Source organism: Symphalangus syndactylus, chromosome 4 (genome assembly GCF_028878055.3).
Source record: "Symphalangus syndactylus isolate Jambi chromosome 4, NHGRI_mSymSyn1-v2.1_pri, whole genome shotgun sequence".
In the NCBI taxonomy this organism is placed as follows: domain Eukaryota; kingdom Metazoa; phylum Chordata; class Mammalia; order Primates; family Hylobatidae; genus Symphalangus; species Symphalangus syndactylus.
The window spans coordinates 125,113,769-125,131,613 of NC_072426.2; the positions used below are offsets into that span (position 1 = coordinate 125,113,769).

General features: G+C 41.6%; 1 long non-coding RNA gene across 1 annotated transcript in view; it reads left to right on the top strand.

The window, feature by feature from the left end:
* Positions 1 to 17,845, top strand: part of LOC129480333 (uncharacterized) — a 30,188-nt gene that overhangs the window by 1,101 nt on the left and 11,242 nt on the right. The gene's annotated exons all lie outside the window — the stretch shown is intronic.

Below are 17,845 nucleotides of genomic sequence, written 5' to 3' on the forward strand. Positions count from 1 at the left end.
GGAAAGGACCCTGTGTGTGTTTCAATCATACACACATGCAAAACTATACACAGAGCAGTCCCTAGAAGGAAGTCATGTTATGTTAAAAACAAAGAACTCTGGGATAAGTGGAAACAGGTACTACATATTTGGAGGGAAATCTGACAAACAAGTAACAGAAGTCTTAAAAACGTGCATATCCAGGGCCAGGTGTGGTGGCTCACACCTGTAATCCCAGCACTTTGGGAGGCTGAGGCGGGTGGATCACTTGAGGTCAGGAGTTCACGATCAGCCTGGCCAGCATGGTGAAACCCCGCCTCTACCAAAAATACAAAAATTAGCTGGGTGTGGTGGTGAGCACCTGTAATCCCAGCTACTCAGGAGGCTGAGGCATGAGAATCACTTGAACCTGGGAGGCGGGGGCTACAGTGAGCTGAGATCACACCACTGCACTCCAGCCTGGGCAATAGAGTGAGACTCTGTCTCAATTAAAACAAAAAAACAAACAAAAAACAAAAATGCATATCCTTTGACTTAGCAATTCTACATTGAGGAATTTATCCTAAAGTTTTAATCAGAGATGCTCACAAAATATTATGTATCAGGACAGATGATGATGCTCATCAAAGCACTTTCAGTAGCAAAATATTATAAATAATTCACATGATAACAAATGGAGGATTAATAAATGGCTCTTGTATTTATAAACAGGGAAACTAAAATTTAGCCATTAAAGTTCCTATCTTAGGAGAACATTTAATGGCATGGTAAAATGCTCACAATCTATTGATAGATTTAAAAGTAGGTGATAAGAGATTGTGAGTTTAATCTAAGTTTTGTAAAATCTGTACAATATGCATGGAAGAAAGACTGGAAAGACACACACCAAAATGTTGACAGTGGTTATCTCTGAATACTTAAATGAGTGATTTTACATTTCTTCTTTATATTTCAAATTGTCAATGAGAATTATTACTTTTATAATCAGAAAACGGTGATTAAAAATAGAAAACTCATTCCTTGGGACAGCTTAGGAAAAGAGTTCTGGTTTTGGATCAGAGGAAAACTGGGTCGGAATCCTAGTTCTGCCACTTGCTAGTGGCATGTTATTTAATCTAAGCCTTAATTTTCCCTTCTGGATGATTGGGGACAATAAAATCCACCTCCTGGAGTTATCTAGAGGACAATGGGGAACGTTAAAAAATAATAGTTGTTATTTTTAGTGGCACAATGTTCTGGTTCTTCCCAGTCACCTCTGCCTAGACCATCTTATTACCTGTGAGAGTCACACTGGCTATGGATTTGCCCACTTAATTATACTCAAAGTTTATTTTTTTAAAATGTAGATTCTATTATAATTCAGGAATGACAAGGCTAACAGATGAGGGAAGAACTGGCCATTGAAAAGATAGTTTGTTACACTTACAGATCCCAAGGGGAAGGGCACACCACACCATGGAGGGCCACCTGGAGAAGCACTGGGATCAATCAGGAGGCAGAGGGAGAGGGGAAGATGTGGGCGAGAGTATTTATTGTAGTTTCTGTGAAGGAACAGGCACGCAGGGTAAGCAGGCTTAGGACTAGCTGGTTTGAACCATTTTAGTGGCTCCGGGGCACAGGAGCTGTCTCTAGTTGCTTGGCTCCTGGCCCTGGGGTGATTAGGGCAGGTGGACAGTGACCCAGAGTGTGAGAGCCTAATAAAGGGGGTGGTTGGGGGTATAGGCTCCGATTGGTTGATCTGCATTTGAAAAGGAAGTTTGCATATTTACTCTCTCTAGGCATGGCTGTCCCTGGGAGGAGCAGTCCCTCCAGGGTCAGCAAGGTCCTGAGATATCAAAACATCAAAAATACAGAATAAAAAGATGATTAATACAGTTATAGGTTGGGAGTAAATTAGCTATACCACCTTTTATCATCCCCACAAGGAAAAGGGTCAGACTTTGACATATAATACAATCCTTGCAACCTCTGTTTTATAGAATCATACTTGTATTTCTTTTTTGGCTATCTATTTTCTGTGTAACAAACCATCCCAAAACTTAGTGACCTAAAACAATAACCAGTTTATTTGCTCATGATTCTGCAATTAGAGCTGAGCTCAACTTGGTGGTTCTTTTGCTGGCCTTGCCAATGGTCACTCATATGACTGCATTTAGCTAGCTGGACAGCTGTGGCCTAGACTCAGCAGGAATGCTGGCATGGCTGGACCTCGCTCTCTCTCTTTCTCTCTCTCTTTCATCTTGAGAACTCAGGGGCCTGGACTTCTCCAAATGATCTCTCCAGCAGAGAGGCTGGACATCTTCTATAGCACCTCAGGGCTCCTAAGAATGCAGAAGTAGGAGTTGCCAGGTCTTATTAAGGCTGAGTCCTGAAACAGGTGCAACATCACTTCCACTGCACTCTCTTGGTTAAAGCAAGTCACATCCCCAACCCAGAGTGGAGTACATGAGGTCCTGACTTCCAGGAGGTGTGTATATCAGGAGGGGTATTTCACTGGGGGCCATCAATGTAATGAACTATTATAGCAAGTGAGGCAGAGCATTGATTCTGGCAATTCTTTTAGAGACTCTGAGACCCTTGGAGACAGAACTGTAGAGATCATCTAGCCCAACTCATTGAGGAAACGGAGGTCCTGATGACTACTGTCCACAGGGGCCGTGTGGATGCCCTGGGTTTTCTCTTAAAGAAGTGACAAGTTAAGGAACTACATATATTTTGTAGAGAAAAAGGTCTTGAAATGGTAGTGGCCCATTTTCAAAAATTTCAAAAATATAGCCTATCCCAGAGAATGAGGATATGCTATATTTTTAGACAAAGTATACTAGGTCACTACTGATCAAACAATCACTGGAATGACTTGACAAGAGGAACAGAGTGCCACTTATCTGAATTCTCAGTTAGCCAAATGGGAGGATGTTTCTTTTCCTTTATAGGCTTATTGTTAAAAGGTGTTTTGTACCACCGAATAATTTCCCTCTAAAGAAATAAAAGAAATCCTGGGAACCAGTAAGATTCATGACTCCTGCAAAATCCTAAATTTCCTTCAACAATTTCCCTTTTCTAAAAAGAAAAAAAAGTCGCTGGATGACCAAGATTGTTATGAATTCCTGGGTTGGTATTTAGGCTCAGGCTCACTCGGTAGTTTCTTCAGCTGAGGTTTCTGAGCATCTTCTCAGGAAGGTGGCGCTGCCTCAGACTTTCCCAGCACAGTGCCCCTAGTGGCAGAAGAGAAGGATGCGTGCTGCTGGGCTCTAGTTCTAAATGTACCTGAAAATACTTTTCCTTGAATTCTCCTCTTAATCTTTAAAATTTATGTTAACCTTTCCTTCTGCTCTATGATATACTTATAATTGTTTTAAAATAAAATATAATGTTTTAGATTATTCATCACTTACTCCAGGGATAGTCAAGGCTATCCCCGTTTCCCCCTCCCCTCCCCTCCCCTCCCTTCCCCTCCCTTCCCCTCCCTCTAATTACTGGACATCTTTGAAACACTTGACAAAATCAATCATTTTTTTAAATTTTAGATTATATTATTTTCGGCAAATATTTTAAGTCCCTCCCCTTTGACCTCCGTGGGACGAACATACAGTCATATACTACATAACAATGTTTATGTCAACAGACCACATATAGAATGGTGGTCCCATAAGATTATAATGAAGCTAAAACGTTCCCATCACCTAGAGAGGTTGTAGCCATGGGAAAGTTGTAGCACAACGCATTACTCACCTGTTTGTGGTGATGCTAGTGTAAACAAACCTGCTGTGCTGCCAGCCACATGAAAGTCTAGCATATGCAATACTTGATCATGATAATAAACTATGTTACTGGTTTATATATTTACTACACTATACTTTTAATTGTTATTTTAGGGTGTACTCCTTCTACTTAGAAAAAAGTTAGCTGCAAAATAGCCTCAGGCAGTTACTTTAGGAGCTATTCTAGAAGAAGGCATTGTTAGCATAGGTGATGACAGCTCCATGCTGCCCCTGAAGACCTTCCAGTGGGACAAGATGTGGAGGTGGAAGACAGTGAGATTCATTGTCCTTACTCTATGTAGGCCTAAGCTAGTCTGTGTTTGTATCTTAGTTTTTAACAATAAAGTTTAAAATGTAAAAAATTTACGTAATTTTAAAAATAGAAAAATGCTTTTAAAATAGGATATAAAGAAAATATATTTCTCAGACATTGGTACAATGTGTTCCTGTTTTAAGTGTTATTACAAAAGAGTCAAAAAGTTTTTAACAATTTTAAAACTTATAAAGTAAAAAAGTTACAGTAAGCTGAGGTTAATTTATTATTGAAGGCTGTAAGTTAATTTATTATTTTCTAGATAAATGTAATGTAGCTTACGTCTACAGAGTTTATAAAGATTACAGTAGTGTGCAGTAAAGTCCCAGGCCTTCACATTCACTCACCACTCACTCACTGACTCAGAGTAACTTCCAGTCCTGCAAGCTCCATTCATGGTATAAATGCCCTATACAGGTGCACCATTTTGAATTTTTTATAGTGTACCCTTACTGTAGCTTTTCCATGTTTAGGTATATATAGACACCCAATACTTAGCATGGTGTTGCCACTGCCTACAGTATTCAGTACAGTATCAGGCTGTATAGGTTTGAAGCCTAGGAGCAATGGGCTATTTCATATAGCCCCAGTGTAGTGGGCTATGCCATCTAGCTTTGTGTAAGTACACTTGTGCTAGGCCATTCTTGTGTTTCTATAAAGAAATACCTGAGACTGGGTAATTTAATAAGAAAAGAGGTTTAATTGCTCATAGTTTTGCAGGCTGTACAGGAAGAATGTGCCAGCATCTGCTCAGCTTCTGGGGGGGCCTTGGGGAGCTTTTACTCATCTATTTTTATCAGCTGACTGAACACGTCTAAGCAAATACTTGGCGGCACCTCAAAGTTAAGTGTCCAAAACTGAACTCATTATGTTCTCCACAAAATCTGCTTCTCCTCCTGTATTCCCAATCTTAACACAACCATCTTCCCAGTCACCCATGTTAACAACTTTGAAGATACATTTGACCTCTCCTCCTCATTTCCCAAGCCTAGTCACCAAAATCCTGTTGAATCTAGTTCTAAAACACACAGAAAAACCTTTTAGCTAGTCCAGGACCACACCATCTCTTGCTTGGGCTTTGCTTAGCTCAGGTCACTATAACAAAATACCATAGAATGGGAGGTTTAAATAATAGACATTTATTTCTACAGTTCTGGAGACTGGGAGGTCCAAGATGAAGATGCAGAAAGACTTGGTTCTTGGTGAGGGCCTTCTTCCTGGCTTGCAGACAGCTGCTTTCTTGCTGTGTCCTCACATGGAGGAGACAGGATGTTCTGGTACCTCTTCCTCTTCTTATAGGGGCATTAATCCCACCATGAGGGCCCCATTCACCTTCTTGACCCCTGCTAAACCTAGTTATCTTTCAAAGTCCTGCCTCCTAGTCCCATCACATTGGGGGTTGGGGCTTCAACATATGAGTTTGGGGAAGATACAAACATTCATTCCATAACAGGCTTTTACAGTGATGTCCTAAATTTCTCTCTCACTTTCAGTCTTTTCTCCCCTCATCTACACAGCTTTCAGATGTTTTTTTTTTCTAAAATACAGTAATGGCACATTTCTCCCTTGGGTAACTTTTCAGTGGCTCCGTGTATTATTTAACCATGACATTTGCAGCAAGGCAGAATCAGGCCCAACCCATCCATTTCATCTCCAATTATTCCTTCCTTCGTCCCCACCCTGTCTTCTTTGTTTCTCTTGCTAATACCTTTCCTCTGCCTCTATCTGTTTGGCAAGGCAGATGATACTCATGTTTTTTCTGGCCCACCTGAAATGCGATGGCTTTTGTGAAGTCACCTCCGCAGACAGAATTAATCATTCTCTTATCTGTGATTTACGGGTCAGTGGTTCTTAACATTGGTTGCATATTAGAACCACGTGGTGTATTAGTTAAGAGTTTTCTCCAGAGAAAGAGAATCAACAGAATGTATATATGAAAGAATATATAGGATAGATATTTATAATAAGGAATTGACTCATGCAATTATGGAGGCTGAAAAGTCCCAAAATCTGTGGTAGGCAAGCTAGAGACACAGGAGAGCTGATGGTGTAGTTCCATTCCAAAGGCCAGAAGGATCAAGCCCTAAACAGAGCCAATGTTTCAGTTCAAGTCCAAAGGCAGGAAAAAAAAAAAAAAAAAAAAAAGAAAAACCAGCGTCTCAGCTCGACAATAGGCAGCCAGGAGGAATTCCCTTTATTCAGGGGAGGATCAGGTTTTTTATTCTGTTCAGGCTTTTCACTAACTGGAAGAAATCCACTCATATTGGAGAGAGCAATCTGCTTCACTCAGTGTATCGATTTGAGTGTTAATCTCACCCCAAAACACCCACACAGACACACTCAGAATAATGTGTGACCAAGTAGCTGAGTACCCTGTGGCCCAGTCAAGTTGATATACAATTAATCATTATATCAGGGAAACTTAAAATACACACTGATTCTGCTGGGATCCATACCAGGGCTTTTGTGGTTTCATTGGTCTGGGGATTTTTCCTGGAGCCAGGGGAAAATTGCCAACTAAATTTTCATATATATATATATATATATATATATGAATGATTACATTACTTATATTACATTATGTGTAACATAATTATATGTATATATGTATGTGTGTATATATATGTTACTATATATGTGTATATGTTACTATATATATTTTATATATATATTATATATATATATATACACATAAATATATATATCTTTCAATAGAGTGTGGAATCCTTAAAGCCAGGGTCTGGACTTAGCCATGATTATCTCAACGCCGGCCTGGAAATTGAACCACACTGTGGCATTACAGTTATGGTTATGGTTATGGTTATGTTATGGGTTGAATTATGTCCCCCCAAAAAGTTGAAGTCCTAACCCCCAGTGCCTCAGAATGTGACCTTGTTTGGAAATAAGGTTGTTGCAGATGTAATTAGTTAAGATGAGGATAACGGATGTAGATAAAAGATGAAATACTGGAGTAGGATAGACTTCTTGTGTCCTTATAAGAGGAGAAGAGACACTGAGACACACAGGGAGAATGCCATGTGACAATGAAGGCAGAGATGGGAGTTGGTAGCTATAAGCCAAGGAAAGCCAAAGGTTGACAGCAAGCCAGTAGAAGATAGGAAGAGGCAAGGGTGACACCCTATGGGTTTCGGAGGGAGCACAGCCCTGCTGGCACCTTGACCTAGGACTTCTGGCCTCCAGACTGTGAGAAAAGAATACACTTCTGGTGTTTTTGTTTTGTTTTGTTTTGTTTTTCTGAGACGGACTCTCGCTCTGTCACCCAGGCTGGAGGGCAGTGGCGCGATTTCGGCTCACTGCCAGCTCCACCTCCCGGGTTCACGCCATTCTCCTGCCTCAGCCTCCCGAGTAGCTGGGACTACAGGCGCCCGCCACCAGGCCCAGCTAATTTTTTTGTATTTTTGGTAGAGATGGGGTTTCACCGTGTTAGCTAGGATGGTCTCCATCTCCTGACCTCGTGATCCGCCCGCCTCGGCCTCCCAAAGTGCTGGGATTACAGTCATGAGCCACCGCACCCAGCCCTAAACTTCTGGTTTTAAGCCGCTGAATCGTAGTACCTTGTTAAGGCAGCCCTAGGAAATCAATCAAATAACCAGTAAGAGTGAAGCTGTGCTTGCAGGAGAGGGGGGTGCACTAAATTTATGGGAAGGTAGAGTGGGATAAACAAGAATTGGTCATTCACTATGGCGTGAGGAAGGAGTGTTTTGAGAATTACTTGTTTATTTTTCTGTTCGAGCTTTAAGGTTTGGGATCTTCCACATGTTGGTGATCTTGAGATATATAATTGAGTCCCTTGAGTTGAACACCTTTCCAGAAATTATCACCTGAACTGATAACTGTTCTCATTTCTCAAGCTACCCATAGATCTACTAGAAATTAATAAGCAGGCCCCTGGCTTATCCATTTCTCATTTTTTCACTAAAGCTTGATCAACTCAGGGCTCATTCGTCAGAGCACATTTCTGGATCTGTAAAATTTGGGATGAGTCAGGGGCTCACCAAGGTCATTGGGAAGCACTGCCTGCCCAGCCATCTGCCCCTCACTCTTTGACGTCTCTTTAAATTAAACACCACCTCCCTTGGTAAAATTGCTCTTGCTCTATTAATAGTCAACTTGGCTTGTGTTGCACTGAAAATCCACGGAGGAAGGGTGTCAGAGAGAAGAAAAAGGCTACAGACCCAAGGGCACATTTCTTGGTCAGATGACTCCAGCCTCTGAGGAATCCCAAGAATTCTCTGTGTAAAATCCCTGGGCCTTCTCCTCTGCTTCTTCTGTGACTTCTTTTTCTAAGATCTCATCCACCAAAGTGAACGTTCCCGTTTTCCTTCCCCAATATTTTCATGCTTGAATTTATTTTTGATCAGGAAATGCTACAAGGTTACTTTAAGAAAAGTATCCAAACCCCTTTCTGTGGACTCATGAGACATTTCTAACTTCATCCATGTCATTACTGAATTAAAATGGAAACCTTCCACTCCCAGTTGTTACTGATGCTTTTTGCAGCCACATCTTTATAACATTGTGATATAATTTTACAACTGATTGGCCTACAATTTCATAGGGCTGCCACAAACTCACATCTGCTCCCCGAGATGGGCCCTGGTAGCTTCCTAACTTCTCTCTGTACTATTTTCTCTAAATTTCCCATCCCGGCCCTGACCGAGTGCTCTTTCCTTCTGCTGGCTGCCACACTTGAGTCACCTCCTCACGGCTGTCACCACTCCACAGTCAGGAAGTCCCTGCCAAAGCTTCTCGGGCTATTTTTCAAATGTTTGACCTTTGCCCATTCCTGATGCACCCACTACTCACATTCTTCCTGCCTCCTCTCTCTACACACTGATTTCTTGGCCTTTATAGTCCCCAGCTCCTTACCCAGGCCCTCATTACTGGCCGTGTGCCAGCCTTTAAATCCAGTTTCATCATCGTGCCCTGCGGTGTAAAGACAGAGAAGTGTCTCTCTGCCTAGGGACAGGGGTTCTTGGTGCCACTAAAGAGGTTGTCTTCTGGTGCCCACCCTTCCATCTTGGAAAAAGCTCCAACTCCAAGTCCTTCATAATGGTGGGGTGTGGCTTTCTCTAGAAAATCCCAGGTGATTTCTCTAAAAGACAGGTGCAAAGTGCAGAGGGGATGAGGGTGGAGCTATTCCTGGACTCCTTTTTTTTTTCTCAGAAGCTGGTTTTGATCAGCTTTGATGTTAACCCTAGCATCTGCACAATGTCCTGCTTGCTTAGTTCTCTTCACTGGTAGTTCCCAGGGGATAACAAAAGCAGGCTGGAAAGGCCAGCACATTAGCAACGCACTGGATGTTTAGAGTTGCTCTCCTGTACCCAACCCAGGCCACCCCCTTCCCGCACTCCCCGGGTCTGTGTCCGGGGCTTTGTACAATGTTGTTTCTCAAAGTGCGGTCTGGGGATGAGCAGTGTCAACATCATCAAGGAGCTTATTAGAAATGCAGAATCCCAGGTGCCATCTGTGACCTCCTGAATCAGAATCTCATTTTAGCATGATCTCCAGGTAGTTCTTATGCACACATCGCAGCAGGAACAGTGGTGTTCCACGTGTGTGTGCAGCCGCCCAGGGCAGCAGGAGCCTGCCCAGTGCCCCCGGAGCAGCTGAAGGAACACCCTCAAGAATGTAGCAGGCTAAGTGCATTTAGAGGTTATCAATGTGTCAGTGAGGCAACCTCTTTATGGGGATCATTTAATTAATGTTAATTGCTCTTGGCCTGTTGTGTGGCTCTGGCAGGATTTACGGAAAATCACCATAATGTAAAACCCTATAGAAGAGTCATTGCTTTTAGAGGCCTTGTGACTCATGCCCGGAGACACCTTCTGATACTTGATGCATCACACAGATGTATAAATAATGCCCACATCTGCATAATCCTCAGAGGCATCAAGGCACTTCATTTTTGGTGGGGGCAGGTACATTCAGGTGAAGAGCAGTGCTCCTCATATGTTATGATCTGGGTGGCAGTTGGTGAGAATTTGCTTCACAAAGAGAAATGATTTATCCAGTTTTATTACCCAATTCTGTGCTTTCATGGATTACATAAATTTTGTTATTGCCATCAGCCCAGAGGATGTTTAAAGTGGTTTCCATATTGCATGACACCCCATCCCTCCTCCTCTTAGCATCTCACAGGTCAGGGAGAGGAAGAGGTAGTCTTGAAATACAAGCAGTGACAGGAGATGGCTCATGAGGCGCAATCCCAGGAAGGCTCGCAGAGCACTTCCCAATGGCAGGCGCCTGCGCAAACACAGCTAGTAGGTTAGAAAGAGAATTATGGGGCTGGGACACGCCTGTCTGTGCTAACCCCACGTCTGAGGTCACACTCATTTAAAGAAAAGAGTATGTTTGCCTTTTTAACATTGATCTTTACTTCCTTGCCCCTTCCCTCTTTTCTTAAGCTCTCTGTTCCTTTCAATTTGAAAGGGATGTAGGTGCATTTTGGACTCATTCACCCTCTGTTTCAATTAATTACCCTCAAGAGTAACTTATTTTCCACACTTATCCTCCTTTGAAAACAGTCTCTTTCATGATCCTGAAGATTTCTTTATCCTCACACATTCCATCCCTTCCCCAAACCCAGAGCATCATTGTCTTGCTTGAGATGAGACCAAATCCTACTCATCTTCCCTGAGTCATCCTTATTTTGGTTGAAGGCTGACAGTTTCTGGTTTGTTTTTGCACTTGCTGGTTCTCTCAATCCTCACTAAAATCCTGTAACCTACACAGAGCAAGTATCTCAGTACCTATTTCACAGATAGAGAAACTAAGGTCAGGAAGCCTTTTTCAGGGAGTAGAGCGGGGACCAGAATGAAGATATCCACCTTCCTGTACAGAGCAATTGTGGCCACCCCAGGGCCACCTCAGCACACTGCGTTTTCCACAGACTCTAGCTTTCCGGCACCATGATGACAGCAGCACTGTGCTCACGGGCCAGCCTTAACAAATGTTCTCTGCTGTGCGGTGGGGCTGCCCTCATTTTATCCAGGGAAGGCCATGGCCACAGACCTCATTGGGCACAGCACTCTCTCTTGAGCTTGGTTTATTACCCTGTGTGAGCATGAGCCACGTGGGTGCTGTCGTAACAGCGTTGGAGTCCCTACAAATCTCCCCTAATTCTTCCCTGATCAGCCTGCAGCACAAATGCTCTGCTCTTCTCACAGGTCTTTTAGGCTATGGTAATTGCTCTGGGAGCAATGACCCATTTTTCCACACTGAATAGCATGCGCCATCTGCGGGCTCTCTCGCCCAAATGATTCAAATTCTCTTAAATCCAGTTTCACTGTCACTTGTCATTTGCTCTGCATCTCAGCCTTGCATTGTCTGCTAATCTGGAGATCTGAATTTCTGTTGTTTTCCTCCTTTCCACCAGTAGATGAGTTGACAGGGATTCAGTGATTCCTAAAAAAGAGAGATTAAAAAAAATACTTCATTCACTCACTCATTCATTTATTACTGAGCACTTACCTTGCCCAAAGCCCAGTGCTGAATACTGGGGGACAGAAAGCTGGTCAAGGCCAGATGATTCCTCCTGGCCAGCAACAGATATGCCAACAAGTAACCCCCCCGTGAACCAGAGCCAAATGAGCAAGAAAGGGTAGCACGGAATATTAAGCCCCCTCCACATCCCATTAGAATTAAGCTCCTATGGCAAGGACGATAAACAGTCTTGCTTGCTGACAAATCCCCAGGACCTAGAAGAATGCTTGGCCTGTGTGGTGCTCAGTAAGCATTGAATTGAATTTAAATTTACATTATTGACCCAGGTTCTCCACCCTCCCTTATTCACATCTTTGCCATCTTAGCTCCTCTACTGGAGGAGAATACCTCCCCACTGCTCCACTTTGGGCTCCCATGTGTGGCTTGCTTTGACCAGTGGCATCCAGGGGAAGTACGTGACAATCTGTTAGTTCCAAGTCTAGGTCCCTAACAGCTGTCACGTATTTCCACTCTTTTTTGGCCTCTGTCACTGCCACAAGAAGAGCATGTCTTGGCTAGCCCACTGGTCCAAAGAGGATGAGACAGTAAAGAGGATCCAGACCCACAAACTTGCAGTGTAGAGTCAACTTCCCCAGCCTAGTGCAGCCTATGTTAACTCCCTCATCCAACCCACAGATGCAGGAGCGAGTCAGCCAAGATCAGCAGAGCTGCTTCAGCTGAGCCCAGCTGACCCACAGATGTATGAACATTGTTATTTTAAGACATGGAGAATTGGGATGGTTTATTATGCAGCATTGCTGTGAAAATAGCTCATTGATACTGTCTCAGTTTGCTACCTGATTTCTTTCTGGGACTGGATCTCTAAGTCATTATTTGCCCTCATGGTTGCTCCAAAACCAAGGGTTGGCAAACTTTGTAAAGGCTCAGACAGCAAATATTCTAGGTTTTGTGGGCCACATACAGTTTCTGTTGCATTCTGTCTTGCTTGTTCTCTCTCTTTTTTCTCCCCAGGCTTTGGTTTGGATTTGGCCCATGAATTACAATTTATACACTCCCATTCTAAACCACCAGAAACATACTCATTGGTAAAGGTTTTTATCTAGACTTCAGATTCAAATCAGAATTCCATCTATTTATTGAGGGCCTACTATAAGCCAGGACTCTTCCAGGCACTTTAAAATTCATTGTCTTATTTTATTGTGTGAAGATTACTTTCCCATCAAGGAAATAAGCACAAGGGGCTTCAATAAAATTTTGGCAGACACAAGCTAATTTTTTTCTCCCACCAAAGAACCTATAGCCTGTGCTTCAGTGTTACCTGTGTCTCACTTTTATAGGTGAGACTGACCCTGGAAATCAGAGTCAGATTTGAGGTTCTGTTGACTTTCACTTTGGACTATAAAGCTGGTCACATTGTGATTTGTAAGCTGGGCTACTCAGTAGGGTGCTGGCAGCACTTGAAAAGAAAGGGTAAACAGGATGTGTCTTCCTGGGTCACCACTTTTAATGAAAGGTTTTTGGCAAAAAGTTTAATTAACATAAGTGTTAAGTCATGTTTTAAAATATGAAAGGACATTATTAAAAGAATGGGGGAAAATCACGTGAAGTTTCAAGATAATATAAGACTTAAAGACATTTTGAATTTTTAGCTTTGGACTCATGCCCAAGCCTCTATTACTATCTTTTAACCCTTTTTTGTTATTAAGAGACTTTGTTAGGAAATTGTTAGGAAAGTTAGAGAAACATCTCCCTCCTTTCCTCCCTCCCTCCCTCCCTCTCTTCCTCCCTTCCTTCTTTTTCTCTTTCTTTTTTTTTTTTTTTTTGCAAAAGCACAGGTGTTAGAGTTTGTTTTTTTTTAAGAGCTCAATACATTTTTTATTTGATTACATGTTGAATGAATATTTTAGATATACTGAGTGAAATAAAATGTATTATTAAAGTTAATTTTACTTATTTCTCTTTACTTCTTTTTCATGTGGCCACTCTAGCAAATTTAAAATTATATGCATGGCTTGCATTTGTGGTGCGTATTATATTTTTGTTGTCCAGTGCTGATCTATAATATAGCATCCAAGTTTATTGTCTACAGAGCTCTTTTTTCGTGGAGCCTCTTGAATAAACCTAGCTCGTTTTTCCTTCTTCTTCTTCCTTTTTTTTTTTTTAGACGGAGTCTCATGCTGTCGCGTAGGCTGGAGTGCAGTGGCGCGATCTTGGCTCACTGCAACCTCTTCCTCTCAGGTTCAAGTGATTCTCCTGCCTCAGTCTCCCGAGTAGCTGGGATTACAGGCACCATGCCAGGCTAATTTTTGTATTTTTAGTAGAGATGGGGTTTTGCCATGTTGGCTTCACCTTTAGACTGTACCTTTAGACTACTGCAACACTTAAATGTGGCACTCGGCCTCCCAAAGTGCTGGGATTATAGGCATGAGCCACTGCACAGGTGCTAGAGTTTTACATAGTCTTTTTTGGCCTCCTGTCTTGCTTGCAGCAGTTTTGTTTTAAGAAGCAGTACAATCCACAGGGTCCTCTTATTTAGAGAAAACTGTCCCACCCAAGATAATCGCCCAACTGGAGTCCAGTGTCTCTCCTTATAGACCAAGCTCCAGATTCTTGGGCTTTGAGCAGCCAGAATTTGTTGTCCTGAACTTCACCTAGTGTGCATATCCCAGCCTTATGAGGTGGCCTGGGGCAGCTCTTTGTACAGGATGGTAATAGGGCGGACAGAGTTTGAACACCCAGGCTGTGGTGTCCACATGCAGGCATGCCAGCTCTCCTGGTGCTGCAGGGAGTGGGGGTAGGAAGAGAAGTGTGTGAGCCATAGGCTGAGGCCTCTGTTTGCACCCTTGCTGGGGCCCACAGATGTTTAGGATGACCCCAATTCTAAGTGCATGCAGGTAATGCTATGCTCTGCTGATCTGGTGGTTCTCGGGCATAGAAACACTAATTAATGACAAAATTTAGAAAGTGTCGCTGGGCCTGCTTTCGTGTTCACCTGTTTATTTTCTCTTTTGAAAAATCTTTAGATTGTGAGGTGATTTTAAAAATTTAAGGCAAAAGTTGTAAAAAGGTCAAAATTTCCTCTGCATTTAAAATGGTTTCTTGTCCATATACCCCTGCACTTACGAAGATGCTCACCTTTTTAGTCCAGGCTGTTATTCTGCTGTTGGTTCAAGCTCCTTTCATCAGCTAGAGGTCATCTGATAAAATATGTTCAGAATTGGCAATTCTTTTAATTTGGAGAATATTAAGCACTGATTTCAGGACCTCTCTAGTCATTTCTTTCAGCATTTAAACATTAAAAAATGAATATATTATAGAAATAATAGCTTCATTTAAGTGTTGCAGTAGTCTAAAGGTACAAAATAGTGTATGGTGAAAAGTAAGTCACCTGCCCACTCTTGTCCTCTAATTGCCCCCTTGGATGCAACTACTGTTACACATTTCTGATATAGAGGCATATATGTATATAAAGTTTTCCTTTATAAACACGAACAAAGGTCTACTGCACACATGTAACTTGGGAACATTCAATGTCAGTACGTACCCAGCCACATCTTTCTTTTTAATGAGTACGTGGCATAAATGGAAGAAATTTGGGCTTGAATTATGGAAAATATGATAAAGTTTGGAATTCAATATTGTGGTGTTATTACCTATATTATATATTACATATATATCTTCTATCTATCTATCTATCTATCTATCTAATCTATCTATCATCTATCTATCTATCTATCTATCTATCTATCTATCTATCTATCTATCATCTATCTATCTATCTATCATCTATCATCTATCTATCTATCTGTTTTTGTCCATGGTTTCTGGCTCATAACTCCCATAAACCCTGTTACAGGCTTTTGTTATAATGATGGGTGTGTTAAGCCTCAGAAGACAGAATCTATCTGAACTTCTCCTGCTCTCCTTTCACTTTCCCCAAGGCAGGACTCTAATCTTCCCTGCCTTTATGATTGCCAGTTATAAGCCCCTCATTCTAGAGAGGGTCCAGCCCCATACCCTGGGGAAGGAATGCTGACATCATGAAGCTTCCATAAAAATTCATGAGGACTGGGTCTGGAGAGCTTCCGGATAGCCAAACACATGGAGGTTCCCGGAGGGTGGTGCTCACAGGGAGGGCACGGAAGCTCCACCCACTTCCCTCATGCCTGTCCTGTGCACCTCTTCATCTGTATCCTTTGTAATATCCTTTATAGTATATTGGTGAACGTGTTTCCCTGAGTTCTGTGAGCCCCTCCAGCAAATTAATCTAAGAAGGGGTCATGGGAACCCCAAGTTGAAGCCAGTGGGTCAGAAGTTCGACTGGTGTCTGAAAGGTGGGGGCCAGTTTTAGTGACTGAGCCTTCGATTTGTGGAATCTGAAGCTATCTCCAGGTAGTGTCAGAGTTGACTTGGAGGACACCCAGCTGGTGTCCACTGCTTCATGGTGGGGAAAAAAAACCCACACATTTGGTCACAGAAGTCTTCTATGTTGATTGGTTTTTGTGGTGTGAGAGCAGAGAAAAAGCACAATTAAGTTTTTCTGAAATAAATGTTATATGCTATTTAGTGAAAACTTTTCAAGAAGCCCATCCCCAGTTCACCTAAAGCAGGGGTCAGCAAACTGTCACCCCAGCTAAATCTGGCCCACTGCCTATTTTTATATGACTCACGAACTATGGCATTTATACCTTAAAAGGCAAAAGAAGAATAGTATACCATGTAATGTAAAAATTATATGAAATTCAAATTTCAGTGTTTATAAATAAAGCTTTATTGGAACACAGCCACACTCAGTCACTTACGTATTATCAATGGCTGCTTTTGCATGATTATGGCAGAGATGAGGTGTTGGGACAGAGACCGAATGGCTGCAAAGCTGGAAATATTTACCCTCTGCCTTTTTAGAGGAAAAGTTCGCTGACCCCTGACCTAATCGCAAATATAGTTCAACACTTAGATCACTTAAAGTTTGGTAATGGGAGTATATGGTCAGCACGCATGTGGGGAATTAAAACATTCTCCAAAGTGTTTGTCTTGCTGGGAGAAATTCTGGAATCTTTTGACTGGGCTAAATCTGGCATAATTTTAAATCAAAAAGAAAATTGATTATTTTATCTTATTTGAAATCTAAAAGACAAGATGTACTAATTATCAAAAGTTATTTAAAAGTTCAATCAAAAACAGACCTACTAATGGATTGAAGTGAATAACTTCCTAACCTTTCTTGTAAGCATGGTCTTAATTTAGAAATTAGCTGTGCATTAGAAAATAAAATATGAAAGAGAGTTTGTACCAAAGAGAACTGACTTTTGGTCCTTTTCATTCTCAGGGATGAATCAGAGAGGCCAGAAAAATGGTCTTTTTTCAGATCTGGAGCTGAGTAGAATTTTTCAGACACAGTGAACCCTTACTCATGTGTTATTTAGGGATATATCATGGTTAATGGTTTTTTTCTCCATAAACATTTAAAAATAAAAATATTGTACTATAAGAAATGAATTTTTTCCTTTTGGGCAATAGAAACAATAATAATATACACACTCACAGTTATTTGCATCCAAGAGACACAAAATGCTCTCTCAACTTTAAATAAATAATATTAGGATCTTTTAGATGGCAAAAAAGAAAGCAAGATGCACCTAAGTCATGAGGAAATTGATGTTTCAGATCACATATCTATTCTAACAATAGTGAAAAGCAACAAATTAAGAGGAAAAATGTAACTGCCAAGAAACATAGCTAGAAAAGAAAAATTTTTGGCCAGCCTCACTCATCCTTGACTAGCTTTTCAGAACTGGACATAAGAGTGGCAGATGGAAATTGGGAACAGTAAAGATTATAGATAAGAGAAGAGAAAGAGTAGTATACCTTCTGGAAAGCTGTCCATCTATGATCTTAAGAGCTGTCACCTATGAATTGTTTCATCAAGCCCAAAATGATCAATGTTTGTTATGTGAAGTTTCGGGGGAGTAAAGGCAATGTAAGTGTTCTTCTTGTTCTAAAGGAAAGGGAATTGAGGATCAGAGAGGTTAGTACTTTATCTGAGTTAGTGCTCAAAGCTGAAACCATTACCAGACATTTTGAAACAGCTAACCAGCAATTCCATTTTCTTCTTTAATCATAGATTGAGCGCCTCCTATGTTGAAAGCATTGTACCAGGCGTAATAGAAAAAAAAAAAAGATATGTAAAACAAGCCCCTTGCATTTGAAACCTATAGTTTAGTGGAGACATAGAATCCAAGCCACCAAGCACTCTTGGTAACATTATCCACAACGCTGGTTGAATGACCCAAAGAAAGACTTGTAGAAGTTAAGCATGTGAGAA